The 15,367-nt window shown below is 42.2% G+C and overlaps 1 non-coding gene across 1 annotated transcript; it reads left to right on the top strand.

The window, feature by feature from the left end:
• Positions 1-4,439: 4,439 nt before the first annotated feature.
• LOC112087911 lies at positions 4,440-4,546 on the top strand. The gene has a single exon (XR_002900317.1). It is a non-coding gene; the product is annotated as a small nucleolar RNA R71 (small nucleolar RNA).
• The last annotated feature ends 10,821 nt before the right edge of the window (positions 4,547-15,367 follow it).

The following is a 15,367-nucleotide window of genomic DNA, read 5'->3' as shown; positions in this document are numbered from 1 at the left end:
GAGTTTTAAAGGCAGTTCTATAAGCCCACAATGCATCATCTAGCCTTTTGCTCCAATCTTTTCTGCTTGAGCTAACAGTCCTCTCAAGAATGGCCTTGATCTGTCTGTTAGATACTTCAACCTGGCCACTAGTTTGAGGATGATAAGGAGTAGCTACCTTGTGTTTCACTCCATGCTTTCTCAGCAATCCCTCCATGGTCTTGTTCACAAAATGAGATCCTCCATCAGAGATGACAACCCTGGGTACTCCAAATCTTGGGAAGATAATGCTCTTGAACAACTTCACTACTACCTTGGAATCACTGATAGGGGAAGCAATGGCCTCAACCCACTTGGACACATAGTCCACAGCAACAAGTATATACTGATTCCCATAGGATGAAATGAAGGGCCCCATAAAGTCAATTCCTCAGCAATCAAAGATCTCAACCTCTAGGATTGGGTGTTGAGGCATCTCACTCATTTTTGAAATGTTCCCATGCCTCTGACAGGCATCACATGATGAAACCACTAGCTGAGCATCTTTGAACATTGTGGGCCACCAAAACCCACTCTGAAGAATCTTGGCCACAGTCTTGAATGCTCCCATGTGACCCCCAAAAGCTGAACCATGACACTCTTGCAACACAGGTTGCATCTCCTCCTCAGCAAGACACCTTCTATACAGCTGATCTTTGTTCAGGACATACAGGTAAGGCTCATCCCAATGGTATCTTTGGACATCTCTGAAGAACTTCTTTCTGTGGTAAGCATCTAGTTCAGGTGGTTCCACTCCACAAGCAAGAAAGTTCACAATATCAGCAAACCAGGACATTCTCTTTTCTTGGATGCTGTCCACTTCTTCAAACTCCAAATAAGAATGGAGCACCATCAATGATTCCTCAGGAAGACTGTCATTAAGAGGAACTTCAGAGTCTAATCTCAACCTAGAGAAATGGTCTGCAGCTCCATTCTCTATACCCTTTTTATCTTGTACTTCCATATCAAACTCCTGAAGTAGAAGGACCCATCTCAATAGTCTTGGCTTAGCATCCTTCTTGGTTATCAGATACCTGAGGGCTGCATGATCAGTATATACAATGACTTTTGATCCCACCAGGTAGCTTCTGAATTTATCAAAGGCAAAGACTATTGCTGACATTTCCTTCTCAGTGGTAGCATACTTCTCTTGGGCTGAGTCAAGTGTTCTACTGGCATAGTAGATGACATGAAGCTTCTTATCTTTTCTCTGGCTAAGTACAGCTCCAACTGCAAAATCAGATGCATCAGTCATAACCTCAAAAGGCAGGGACCAGTCTGGGGCTTGGACAATTGGTGCACTGACTAATGCATCCTTGATCATCTTGAAGGCCTCTTCACATTCAGCATCAAAGATGAAGTCAACTTCTTTACACAACAGCCTTGTCAAGGGCCTGGCAATTCTTGAGAAGTCTTTGATAAATCTTCTGTAAAACCCTGCATGCCCAAGGAAACTCCTTATCCCTTTGACTGAAGTGGGGGTTTGCAGATTCACCATTACTTCCACTTTTGCTTTGTCAACCTCTATGCCCTTTTCAGATATCTTATGCCCAAGTACAATTCCTTCCTGCACCATGAAGTGGCATTTCTCCCAGTTCAACACCAAGTTATGCTGCTCACATCTCTCCAAGACCTGTGACAAATTAGAGAGACAATCCGAGAAGGAGGAGCCATAGACACTAAAATCATCCATGAACACCTCCACCTTCTCTTCAATAATGTCAGAGAATATATGCATCATGCAACGTTGAAATGTGGCAAGGGCATTACAGAGACCAAAAGGCATTCGCCTGTATGCAAATGTGCCATAAGGGCAAGTGAATGTTGTTTTCTCTTGATCTCGGGGGTCTATGGGGATTTGAAAGAACCCCGAGTACCCATCAAGAAAACAAAAGAAGGGGTGGTTTGCAAGCCTCTCTAACATCTGATCAATGAAAGGCAAAGGAAAATGATCCTTCCTAGAGGCTGCATTGAGCTTTCTATAGTCTATACACATTCTGTGTCCAGTTACAGTCCTAGTAGCTATCAGCTCATCCTTCTCGTTTTTAACCACTGTGATCCCACCCTTCTTGGGCACAACATGAACAGGAGATACCCATCTTGAGTCAGAGATTGGGTAAATTTTAACTGCCTCAAGAAGCTTGAGTATCTCCTTCTTAACCACCTCCTTAAGGTTGGGGTTAAGACGTCGTTGATGCTCAATAGAGGACTTAGATTGGTCCTCTAGGTGTATCCTGTGGGTGAAAATGTCAGGAGAGATCCCTCTAATATCAGCCAAAGAATATCCTATGGCTCTCCTGAACTTTCTTATCTCACTAAGCAATGCACTCTCTTGATGCTCTAATAAGCTATCATTGATGATTACTGGATATGTGGAGTTTAAGCCCAAGAATGCATACCTGAGCCCTGTTGGTAGAGGCTTGAGCTCAACAGAGGGTGCATCAGCCTCATTCCAATCCTTGTCCAAGCTGCATTGGCTCATTTCTGCTCCTTTGGTAGTCAAGACCTTAGAGCCACTTTGTTCCAGTTCCAAAAACCTTGCCTTAGGACCAAGCTCTCTAGCATTGTCCTTGTACCCTTCACTTGCTTCTGCTAAGAGCCCATTGTCTCCTTGTTCTTGAGTTAGAGCAGCTTGAAGAGGATCCTCAGTGTTCAGTTCCTCAAGCAACTCATCAGCCAACTGATCCATTGTCTCCACATAGAAACATTGACCTTCAATGGTGGGTTTCTTCATCATCTCATTCACATCAAACTTGAGCTTCTCAGACCCAGGTTGAAGCTCTATTATCCCACCTCTCACGTCAATAATAGCTCCTCCAGTGGCCAGGAATGGCCTGCCCAAGATAAGAGGATCAACTGGTTCCTCATCTATTTCCAGCACAACAAAACCAGTTGGAACCTCAAAACCACCAATCTTGATAGGTAGATCTTCCAACATACCAACAGGCAATCTAACTGATCTATCTGCAAGGATGAGAGAGATCCTTGCTGGTTTGAAGACTCTAAAGTCCAGCTTCTTTGCTATGGAGAGTGGCATCAAGCTGACTGATGCTCCTAGATCACAAAGACATCTAGAGAATAGAAGAGGTCCAATGGCACAAGGCAGTGTGAAACTCCCTGGATCAGTTAACTTTCTTGGAATGGACTTCTTCTGAATGATAGCACTGCATTCATGACTTAGTACCACTATGCCTTGAAGCTCTTTAGTCTTGTTCAGAATGGCATCCTTCAAGAACTTACCCATCTTTGGCATCATTAGAAATGCATCAATGAGAGGCATTGTAACTGGTGTCTCATTGAGTGCCTTTTCGAATACAGCTCTTGCCTTGTCCATATGCTGCTTCTTAAATCTCCCTGGAAATGAGAGCTTGGGTTGGTATGGAGGTGGTGGCACATATGTCTTTTCTGGTTCAGGTTCCTTTGCTACCTCGTTACCCTTTTCTTTCCTTAGTTTCTCAGCAACTTGATCATCTTTTAAGGCTGCCTCCCCCTCAGTTTGATCATTTTCCTCAATGATCACATTGTTGTTCTCAATACCATGTAACTCCTTTCCACTCATCAGTTTGGGTTCTGGTTTTCCAGGAAGGTGACCTTGGTTCCTTGAGCTTGAGGCCTGGTTCTGCTTCAATTCCTTGATTTTCTGTTGCATGGCTGCATTCTGGCTTGCAAATATCTGTTGACCCTGAAGTAGTTGTTGCAGAATACCAACCATATATGACCCCATCTGTGGCTGCTGCTGAACCATTGGTGGCTGAAACTGTTGTTGAACCGGCTCTTGCTGCTGGAACTGTGGTGGACCAAACCCTGGTGGTGCTTTTTGCTGTTGTGAATTGAAACCAGTACCCTGAAATGGTTGCTGTTGCTGACCAAAACCATGATTCTGAGCAAACTGATTCTTGGGTTGGAAAGACCCTTGAAAATTGTTCTTGGGAACAAAGTTCTTTGGAGCTTGAGAATTGGGATAGACCTGGTCTTGTGGGTTAGCTACATTGGGGTTCCTGTAAGAGAGGTTCTGATTTGCATTGCCATACTGATATCTCGGGAACCTCTGATTCCCAATGTAGTTAAGCTCTTCCTAGGTTAGACCTTCTTCACTTATGGTCTCAAAGATTTGAGAAGGTTCCTCATACTCACCAACAAAATACATTGGCTTTTGAGTTGTGAATTTCAACTTGTCCAGTTCACTTCTCAACTCCTTAACTTCTCTGCTGAGCCTCTGTTCTGAGCATGAACCTTCAGATCTATTTGATCTGTCATAGTCTTCACCATAAGTGTCATTGCTCATTGCTAAGTTCTCCACTAGCTCTAAAGCAGCATGAATCTCTTTACCCAGAAAGTTCCCATTGGAAGCAGTATCCAGCTGGTTTCTAATCTTGGGAAGAGCTTCTCTATAAAGTGTGCTGAGAAGAGAAGCCTCACTAAACCCATGGTGTGGGCATTGGTTTGTGTAGCTCCTGAATCTCTCATATGCTTCACCAAAACTCTCATTGCTGTGCTGAGTGAAGCTAAAGATTTGATTCTTTAGTTTAGCAGTTCTGGAGGTGGAGAAGAACTTAGATAGAAAGGCTTGCTTGCATTGCTCCCAGGTTTGAATGGAGCCTCTTGGAAGATTCTTTTCCCATTGGTGAGCTTTGTCACCAAGACTGAATGGGAATAATCTTAGCTTGAAACTGCCCTCAGAAACTCCATTAATCTTTGTCAGGTCACACACTTTATCAAATTGATCCAAGTGTTCTAAGGGATCTTCCATTGCTAATCCATGGAACTTTGAGTTCTGGACCATATTCAACAAGGATGCCTTCACTTCAAAGTTGTTGTTTTGCACAGGTGGTGCCTGAATTCCAGCTCCATACTGATGAGCATTTGCCCTGTCATTCTCTCCAACATAGACTTGTGGCTGCTCATATCTCCTTTGCTGTTGTTGGAAGGGTTGATGTTGGTGGCATCCAATCCCCTCTTGGATCATATAGAGCCATGATCTTCACAATCTCGACCTTGACCTCGAAGAGGTCTTCGGCTTGAATGCGGGTTAATTGGATGACCTGCACCTGTTGTCTTTGCTGTGCATTGGCCTGATGCCTCTGCTGATGAGCTGGAACTTGTACCTGGTGGACATAAGCTTGCTGTTGATGCACTTGTTCCTGATGAACATTACCCTGATGTAACCCTTGACCAACTCCATTACCAGCTCCATTACCCTGAGCCAGTTGCTCCTGAACCGGTTGTTCTATGTCAACCACATGCTCTCTTTGATCTTCCATATCAGCCTGATCAATCTGTTTTCCACGTCTGTCCCTTCTCCTCCTTGGTACCAAAAGATTAATGTTGTCGTTGAGAGGAAAAGGTGGACCACAGCTTCTTGATCTAGACCTGGTGTTCATGCACCTGAGATCACAAACAGAACTTGAAAGGAATCAGTAAAAACAAAAAAGAAAGAACTTGATCTCAAGAACAGATCAGAGCTTAATGCTAAACACTCCACAATTTGGCAACGGCGCCAATTGATAGATAAGACTTTTTAGGGTCTCAGGGCTATCAATCCCCTTGTCAATGTAGCACAAAGAGGTTATCAATCCAAGAATATGGTGATAGACACTAAGCTATGTGATCAGTTTCTTAATTCAAGCAAACAAGTGTGGTTTTGATTTACTAATGACAACTATAAACTTAAAACAAGATTAATGACTGAGAAATGATCAAACAAAGAACTAAGCAAATGACAAGTGATGAGAATGTATGTATGATGATGAGAAAGGTCTTAGACATGATAGTGGATTAGGGTGCCTTCAGTGATAAACTAGTGAGCTAATGAACTATATGATCAAGCAAGCCATTCAACTTAAACATCATTAATTAAGTTAATCTTCTCATGAAGGTATCAACTCCTATGCCAAAACAGTTTCTAACCTAATAATCATTAGTGAAACATGAATTAACAAGCATTAAGAATCAGTTTAATCTGTCATTTAAGCATATAGACAATCATACCCATGATGAATAACACTTAAACCTCTAACAACCTTGGTTCAGACATTTCATCAAACACTTTTGGTGCATAAAATGTCCAGAATCTAGACCACATATGATTTGTATGGATCTATCATTAAGAACAGGTTGTAAAGAATGGAATATGCATGATCTGACCCCTAAGCTCACTAATCTACCATTTAAGCACCCTAATCTACATATCTAAGACCTTAATATAGGATTACTCACTAATCATGATCAACACACTAGATCCTTTGCAAGATGTGTTGTTAATCATGATTAGAAGTGTAATTTGATGATGAGAAATGATAGAACAAGATGGAAAACACTCTTCAAATCGATATTAAACTCAAAAGCAAGGTATTAACAAGTGGTTCTTTCACCAAAGAGGAAAAGGAGACTAAAGATAGGATAAAGTTCTCTCCAAATTAGGTCTAAAAGTATTTATAGAACCCTTGACGAACCGGGTCAGCCCGGAACAAACCGGGTACTGACCCGGCTTTGGTGGGTAAAGGAGAAGTTTGCCACGGTCTAGCAGGTTTTGGTCAGGCCATGGCAAGTGACCGTGTCAAGTCTTGTATCTCTTGTTCTTGGGTGAATCATGCTGCCATGGGTCTCCTCTGATCGTGATGCATGGACGTGTCAAAAGCCGAAAGATTGCACAAAGTTGGCACGGCCAATTCTAAAGCCGTGGCGTGGAGACCGTGTCAAATGCCGAGAGATTGCATCAAGTTGCCACGGCCAAGTCTGAAGCCGTGGCATGGAGACCGTGTCAAATGCCGAGAGATTGCATCACAAATGTTGTCTTGCCACGGTCAAGTGTAGACTGTGGCGTTACCCCGTGGCAATTCCCGAATGCAAGTAAAATCCTTCCGCGGCCAAGTGTTACTTTGCCACGGTCAAGTGTAGGCCGTGGCATTAAGATCGTGTCAAACCCCGAAGAACTTGCAATCAAGTGCCACGGTTAAGTGTATACCGTGGCATTCCACCGTGCCATCTTTGCCGTAGCATAATTTAAGCTTTGATAAGGGTTATCAATCTTGCAGCGTTCAGGGCTCCTCGGACCACTTCGCGTTCAGGGAAGCATAACTTCTAGGGTACTGGTTCGAATGGTGTGATTCCAGTTTCAGAGGATAGAGGACTCAGACATCTTCAAGTTTGGTGAAGGAACCTTCGGTGCTTGGGAAGAGGAAGGTTTCCTGGAGGGCTCATCTTCGCAGTGCATTGACACGATCAGAAAGAGGCTTCTAGGCATGTGTCCATTCCAGAAACGTTATCTTCTTTCTCATAGCTCCGAATTGAATGTTCTCGAACGTTCTGGAAAGAGGACTCAAATATCTCGGATTCTGATGAAGGCCCTGTAAACTGAATCGGTCTGGAAGTGCACCGTCTTTCGCATTCTTCGGAGCTCATCGGGTCGATCCAAAACGGCAGCGAGACAGGGGTTTCTTCCGATGAGCTTAACTCTCTACTCACGCCTCCAAATCCTATGATTCCTCCTGCTCTGGGACCAGGATCCAATCTTCTCCAACTTTGATGAAGCACCCGACAGCTGAATCGGACCGGAAGGTTCCCCGGACAGGCGATTTCGGAAATGTGTCTGCACCTGGAAATTTTGGTCGAGAAACTTAACTAGCCGGTACGCGTTTTGGCCACAGGCATTTCATCAAACACTTTTGGTGCATGAAATATCCAGAATCTAGACCACATATGATGTGTATGGATCTAGCATAGAGAACAGGTTCTAGCATAGAGAATGGAATATGAATGATCTAATCCCTAAGCTCACTAATCTAACACCTAAGCACCCTAATCTACATATCTAAGACCTTAGTATGGGGATTACTCACTAATCATACTAATCTCTTAAACCTTTGCAAGTTGAGAAGATTGGCATGATTAATGATGAGAAATGGAGATGGAGAAGATGGATAATGATGGATTTGCAGTTTTAAACTCACAGATCTCTTAAACTCTCTTGATTAGAACCCTTAAAAATTGATATTACTCTTCCAAAAAGGGAGTCTTTCACAAAAGAGGCAAGAAGCAAAAGGAATAAAGCTTCCCTCCTTGGGGTCAAACCCTAAAAAACTATATAAGGGTCTTAAAACAAACCGGGTCAGCCCGGAACAAAGCGGTCCTGACCCGGCTTTAATGGGTAAAATGTCGAGTGTGCGAGTTGGTCAGGTGCTTCCCAAGTCGCATGCCCAACTCGCACAGCCAAAGAAGCAGTCTTGTGAGCCTTAAGTCCTTCAGTCTCAGTCGCATGCCCATCTAGGTGTGTTCTTCCTTCTCTTCAACCCGCATGACCAAGACGAAATCTTGGGAGAATATGTGTGCGATTTGGTCATCCTTTAGTCCCAAGTCACATGTCTAACTCGCACAGGCCTAGAAAGAAGCTTCAGCGAGATAGAATCATGTAAGCCAGGGCGCACTCCTCTCTCGGTGTAAATTGTGAGTCTTCATGCGGCTCAGTTCCCTTTGCTCCCTAGCTCGCACAACCATGTAGCACAGAACTTCAGAAATATGTGCGGGACGGTCTTCGCTACTCCCAAGTCGCATGCTCAAGTCGGTGTAAATTGCGAGTCTTTATGCGGTTCAGTTCACAGCTTGGCCAACTCGCATACTCAAGTCGCACGCTTGTGGACTTAGTATTTTTCTTGCTTGGGAACCTTTGACCTTACCCAGTGTTACCTTACTCGCACATCTCAATACCCAGCTCAATTTCCAGACATTAAGCTCCAGGCATTGCGAGTTAACCAAGTCGCAAGACTATCTCGCCGGCTTCAGGTCTCCTTGGACCACTTCACATTCGCGGGAGAGTAACTCCCAGAATATAGATCCGAACGGTTTGATTCCAGACGCAGTAGAAAGGGCACTCAAACATCTCAAACTTTGGTGAAGGAACCCTCAGCGCTTGGGAAGTGGAAGGTTCCCCGGAGGGCTCATCTTTGCAGTTCATTGACACGGTCAGAAAGAATCTTCTAGACATGTGTCCACTCCGGAAACGTTATCTTCTTGCTCATGGCTCCAAATTGAATGATCTCAAACGTTCTAGAAAGAGAACTCAAATATCTCAAATCTTGATGACGGCCCTGTAGACTGAATCGGTCTGGAAGTTCATCGTCCTTTGCAATCTTCGGAGCTCATCGAGTTGGTCCAAAACGGTAGCGAGACAGGCGTGTCTTCCGGTGAGCTTAACTCTTTACTCACGTTTTCAAATCCTATGATTCCACTTGCTCTGGAACCATGATCCACTTCTCTACAACTTTGATGAATCACCGGACAACTGAATGGGACCGGAAGGTTCCCCGGAAAGGTGATCTTTCAGGTGTATCGGATTGCTCTGCAATGGATGCGAGATAGGTCTGTCTTCCGATGACCGTATCTTTCAGCTCAGTGCTCCAAATGCCCTGATTCGAACTGTCATGTGTTCTTGACTCGATTATCTCCAAGTTTTCTGAAGATCTTGTAAGCTGAATCGGCTGGCAAGATCTTGCGGTAACGCGATTTCGGAGTTGTATCTGCACCCGGAGTTTTTGGCCGAGAAACTTGAACAGCAGTACTTGTTTTGGCCGAGAGGTTCACCTGCGGTACATGAAAAACGCTGAGAAAAACATCCTGCGGTACATGAAAATCGCCGAGAACCTCCAAAAATCCATTTTCACCATCTTTCAATCTCTGATCACCGTTTTTCTCCTGGTTTCACCTTTTCAACTCCAAATAGCTCCAAATATACCTGATAAACACTCCAAACATGCAAAGACTCATTGGGACCTAATGCAACTCCTAAGTCCTAAAACAACACCTAAGGACCTAATATGCATGAGAAATAACATGATTTGGAATGATATATACAACCTAAATGATGCAAATTATGAACATATCAACAAGCATCAAAGGAAAAAGAGGTATCCAACACTTATGCATCTTGCAACATGGTTTACACTTGTGACAATGAGCTTCAAGAGCAATTCTCAGAAGATGAATAGTATGGTTTGTTTTTTGAAGATCCAAACCCCGGGGACAAATAACCAAGAGCATATTTAGAGAGAGACTAATCGAATTTAACAAATTATGAAGTCCATTCCTCTCTATCTCAGATTCGATGACATCTGGAAGCAAGGCTGCCTTCAAGTTTTCTTCAGATACAGCAGGGAGACTAAGGAGAAGATCTACACTTATTTCAGAAGATCATCACCTGATGCAGCTGTTTACAAGATCCATCTCAAAGATCCCCAAGAAGCCAGTGATTACACAAACAAGATCAGCAAGGAAGCACTTGAAGAGTTCAATCAAGTAGTTAAAACTTTTCCCGAAGGAATTTCATTTGCCAAAGCATGTAGAGACTACATGATCGGCCACTTCTTCTGTGATAGCAAAGAGTCTATCCAAGAGATGAAAGACTTGTTCACATAAGCCCAAGAAGGTAGACCAGTTCGAAAACTCTGCACAAATTTCAAGACAAAGGTCAATTTCTTATCTCTTGTGACATTAGAGGTGAAAGATTCTTCAATATTCTTTGTGATTCTGGAGCTTGCATTAACATGATGTCCAAATCTACTGCTTTTAGACTTGGCATTAAACACATTTCCAGTACCAGGACAAAGATCAGCTTAGCAGATGATTCAAGTGCAACACCAAGAGGGATAGCTCGAAATATTCCTCTAAGGATTGAAGATTGCATAGCACATGTCGATCTATACATAGTGAAGACCAAAGATGACTCATATCCAATTATCCTTGGATTGCCTTTCTTAGCAACTGCTGGAGCCATCATGGATTGGCCCAACCAAAGAGTTTCTTTTGCAAATATCAACAAGGACATCTTCTATGAAGCTACACCACTGAAGAACAAATGAGGAAATCATAAAGCCCAGGTATTTGAACCAGAAGAACCCTAGAGTGATGAAGAACCTGCAAGACAGAACAGGAGGACTTCGAAAAGGACTTGTCTTAGGACAAGATCCTATTTGAACTAAGTCTTTTTCTTTGCAAAGTCTAGCTAAGGACTATAAACCAAAGCGCTTGATGGGAGGCAACCCATCTAGGTACTTATTTATTTTTGTTTAACTTTCTTTTTCTATTAAAGTTTTGTTTTTCTTATCTTAGACAAGCCTTAGTATGCATCTAGAAAAAAAAAAGAAGAAGAAAAGAAGCTGACCGCTGATGCTAAGAGAATCAAGGGTTACTTCTAGCTTCACGTTTTAAATTTATAACCCTAAATATCTGCAAGTGCACAGATGTACGCTGTAGTACTTAGGGATCGAACCACAGAGATTTTGAGCTTTCAGTGCAGATCAATCAAGACTTAAGACTAGCACAACAAGCAAATGGGGGGTTTTTGGTTTTGGTGTCACTAAATCTAAGTGTAAATCGAAATAAACAAGTTGTAAAACAATAAGAAACAGGCGTTGGGTTCAAAGGGTTTTCGCAGGGGTTCATGAACTGATCAAAAGACATACAAATCGATAAAGGAAATCATCTAGTAAGGATCCCGAACTAGAATAGACACATATAAGATAAGCCAACTGTCGTCACCCTAATCATCTAATCACTCAACACAGCAATTAACTCTCGCTCTCATGCTGCGAATAAGATCATGCATTGTAAACAGAATTCATCCACGCTCACGATTCTCTACAGGTAGCTTTCGTCTCCTGTAGCAAACTCGCTCGATCACTTCTAGGTCTAGTAATTCGATACAGCACTCTCGTGGCTCCAATTACTGAAATCAATTTCTAAGCGGCTAGCAACAGAAACAGCATAGTGAATAAGAATGAACGAAGGACTCCTAGAAGATCAATAACCCTAAATCGAATAGAGCATAAATTCAAGACATGAAATTCCCTTTGAAAAATCCCTGAAAAACCCAACTTGGAAATTACTCAGACATAGTTGAATTCAACATCACAGGAGTGTTTAGAATTGCAGAGAATTGAAATAGACAAAGTTTAGAAACGACGAACAGGTTGAAGAAGGAGGGCAGATGGTGCCCCTCTCGGTGGCTCCTCTTCTGGGCGAGCTTCTCTTCTAGGGTTCATGGTGAGAAATGTGGCACACCCCTCTAAACAACTTAAAAAGGGGTTTATATAGTGTCTTGAGTCCTCTGGAACGCCTAGGGCTTGCAGGAATAATGACGGGATTGACTTGGGCTTTGATATGGGCTTCTGAGGCTCGGAATTGAGCTCCCCGCGGTCTAAAATTTCGCACCCCCGGCGGATGATGTTCTGGCCGAGGGTGAGCTTCTGACTGTGATGATTCGCCTTCAGTGTATCGACCATATCTGGAGATCTAATCTTTGGATTTCTCTGATCAGACGGTGGGAAGGCCTCTATTTGTTAGCAAACTTCCGACGGTCTGAATTTATCCAAAGTTATGCTTTTTGCTCCCAAGTGCATTCTTTTTGTCAAAATATCCTGAAAACTCTTTTGAGATCCTAAAACATAGAAATCACTTAAAAACCTTTAAAACTGAGTGAAAACACCTGCATAAGATATTTAAAGTGATCCATAAAAGTGGTGAAAATCAGGTGTTATCAACTCCCCCAGAATTTAACCTTTGTTTGTCCTCAAACAAAACCAAAGATCTGAACCTGGAAAAGAGGTTTGAAAATCGCAGGAACTTACCAAAATCTCAGAGACAATGCTTCCAAACCAGAGTTAGTCATTATGCTCAAATCAAGGATAGTCTAGAAAATTCTCACCAAAGCACAAGCATAATTAGTTCGTTGATCCATCATGCGAAAGTCTACACACTTAAACCTATCCTCTAGTTAACTAGCTCTTAACATTCATTTATAAATTCCAGTGGTTCTCATCAAAAGGATTTTAGTGAAGCAATCAAGGCTAGGTGTTCAAAATGGCTGTTTAAGGGGTGAGGTTTCAGTGTTTAGGGTTACCTTTTTCTGGAGAGACAAGACATTATGCAAAACAGCAAGAGAGGATGGAACTGTTTATGCCCCCACAATTTCCAGTCACATTTTTCTTGCCTTAAGATTCTTGATCTTCTTTCTTCAGGTTCTCCTCATGACTCCCCCAGACTTAGATTTTTGTCCAGGTTTAAAACCAATGCTCACAATTGAATACTTGTAGCCCTTGCTTCAAATATTTTCGGCCATCCTAGACTCTTTAGGCTTTTGGTTCTCTTTCCTTTCATTATTTTTCTCTTTTTCAATTTCTTTTTTTTCTTTATTTTTTTTTCAGAGGGAAACCGCCTTTTGATGTAGAGTCTTAGGGAGCACGAATTTTACCTTTAAGTTCAAGCTTTTTGAGGCACCATTGAGCTTTGATGGATTCTTGATGCTATACTTTCCCAAATTTCTTCAGTCCTTCTCTAGAGTGACTGAAAACTATGTTGTTCCTCCCTCTCCGGCGTTTTTGCACATATCTGTCAAAAGAGCTAAAGAGAGAATCTATAAATTTTGAAATAATGGTCCTGGGTAAAGGGTGTGGTACCAGCTAAAGATGAACTGGCCATCTAGGACAACAGAGAGTGGTAATAATGATGTAAAAATGTACTAAATGTGTGTCATGATGCCTGCTAAAACCAATGATGAGAAAATTAGTTGTCAAGATTATGTTCAAATAAAATGAGCTAGTATATCTTGTCATGACAAGTCTCCATGAATAGAAATCCTCTGGTGGGAGTTCGTAGTGCAAGTACTCTAGCTACCGCCTAGTCTAGTACTAACCACAAAAGATACTAGCATGAAAAGTCTAGAAGCATATGATTTTGTTCCAGTGTTCCTGTTTTGAAAACCGGTTTGAAAACTTTTATGAAACACACACTCAAGACAAACCAAATTTCGTTAGTAAAGGATGAACATCCTCCCCCAGACTTAAATCACACTGTCCCCAGTGTGACAAATCTTTGAGAGGATGGGATAATGATGGACTGAAATTTGGAATGTTTAGGTGTGCTTACCTGGTGATGTTCTTTCTAGTTTGTGATTTCTGTTCACCTCTTATTTGTTCTTCGCTTAGAAACCTGAAATTGTAGAAAACAAAAACAAAGCAGCAAAAATAGAAAAAGACAAATCAAAGGGAATAAGTAAAATACCAAGTGGGTTGCCTCCCACTTTAAAGTCATTAGCTTGACTTTGATGATGCTCTAGCCCGGCGGGTCTGCCAAGAGCATTGCTTCTCTTTCTTCTTCTTCTGCGAGGAATGGTTTTACACGTTGTCCGTTGACGACAAATGTATCTCCTTTTTTACCCCAAAGAAGGAGTGCTCCATACGGTTTAACTTCCTTTACTGGGAAAGGTCCGGACCATCTCGATCGTAGCTTTCCTGGAAATAGCTTAAGGCGAGAATTGAAAAGAAGAACTCTGTCATTTGGAGCAAAGGATCGATGTACGATCCTTCTGTCATGATATGCGTTCGTCTTCTCCTTGTATATCTTGGAGTTTTCGTAGGCGTTATGTCGGATTTCTTCTAATTCGTGCATTTGAAGCATTCTTCTTTCTCCAGGTGCCTTAAAGTCCATGTTCATCTCCTTAATAGCCTATTGTGCTTTATACTCCAGCTCTACAGGGAGGTGACATGCTTTTCCATAAACAAGGTTGAACGGCGTGGTTCCTTAAGGAGTTTTCTATGCCGTCCGATAGGCCCAAAGTGCATTGTCGACTTTTTCAGACCAATCTTTGTGATTTACGCCAGTTGTCTTTTGTAGAATCGACTTGATCTCTCTGTTAGAGATTTCCACTTCTCCACTTGTTTGAGGGTGATATGGAGATGCAACTTTATGCGTGACTCCATTCTTTTTTAGCAGATTTTGGAAGAATCTGTTGATGAAATGGGATCCTCCATCGCTTATCACAATTCGAGGAACTCCAAAACGAGGGAAAATGATTGATTTAAACAACTTTATAACCACTTTTGCATCGTTAGTAGGGCTGGCGACTGCTTCTACCCATTTAGAGACATAGTCTACCACTACTAAGATGTATTTGTTTTCGAAAGAAGTTGGGAAAGGTCCCATGAAATCAATTCCCCATACATCAAAGATTTCGACTTCGAGAATTAAGTTTTGAGGCATCTCATTCCTCTTGCTGATGTTGCCCATTCGTTGGCATGAATCACAGCGTGAGATGTAGGCGTGCATATCTTTTAACATAGCAGGCCACCAAAATCTCGCTTGAAGAACTTTCGAAACCGTTTTGTAAGTCGCGAAATGTCCTGCATATGCTGAACTATGGCAACCAAACAATATTCCTTCTACTTCTTCTTCAGCCACACACCTTATGAATAAACCATCTACACATCTCCTATAGAGATAAGTTTCGTCCCAGAAATAATGCCGGATTTCCTTTAAGACTTTCTTCTTTTTATAGCCAAATTATTGTAGAGGTTCGATGTCT

This window comes from Eutrema salsugineum, unplaced genomic scaffold (genome assembly GCF_000478725.1).
Source record: "Eutrema salsugineum unplaced genomic scaffold, Eutsalg1_0 scaffold_16, whole genome shotgun sequence".
Taxonomy (NCBI): domain Eukaryota; kingdom Viridiplantae; phylum Streptophyta; class Magnoliopsida; order Brassicales; family Brassicaceae; genus Eutrema; species Eutrema salsugineum.
The sequence above is the reverse complement of the archived record's forward strand: the minus strand, read 5'-3'. Positions and strand labels throughout refer to the sequence as shown.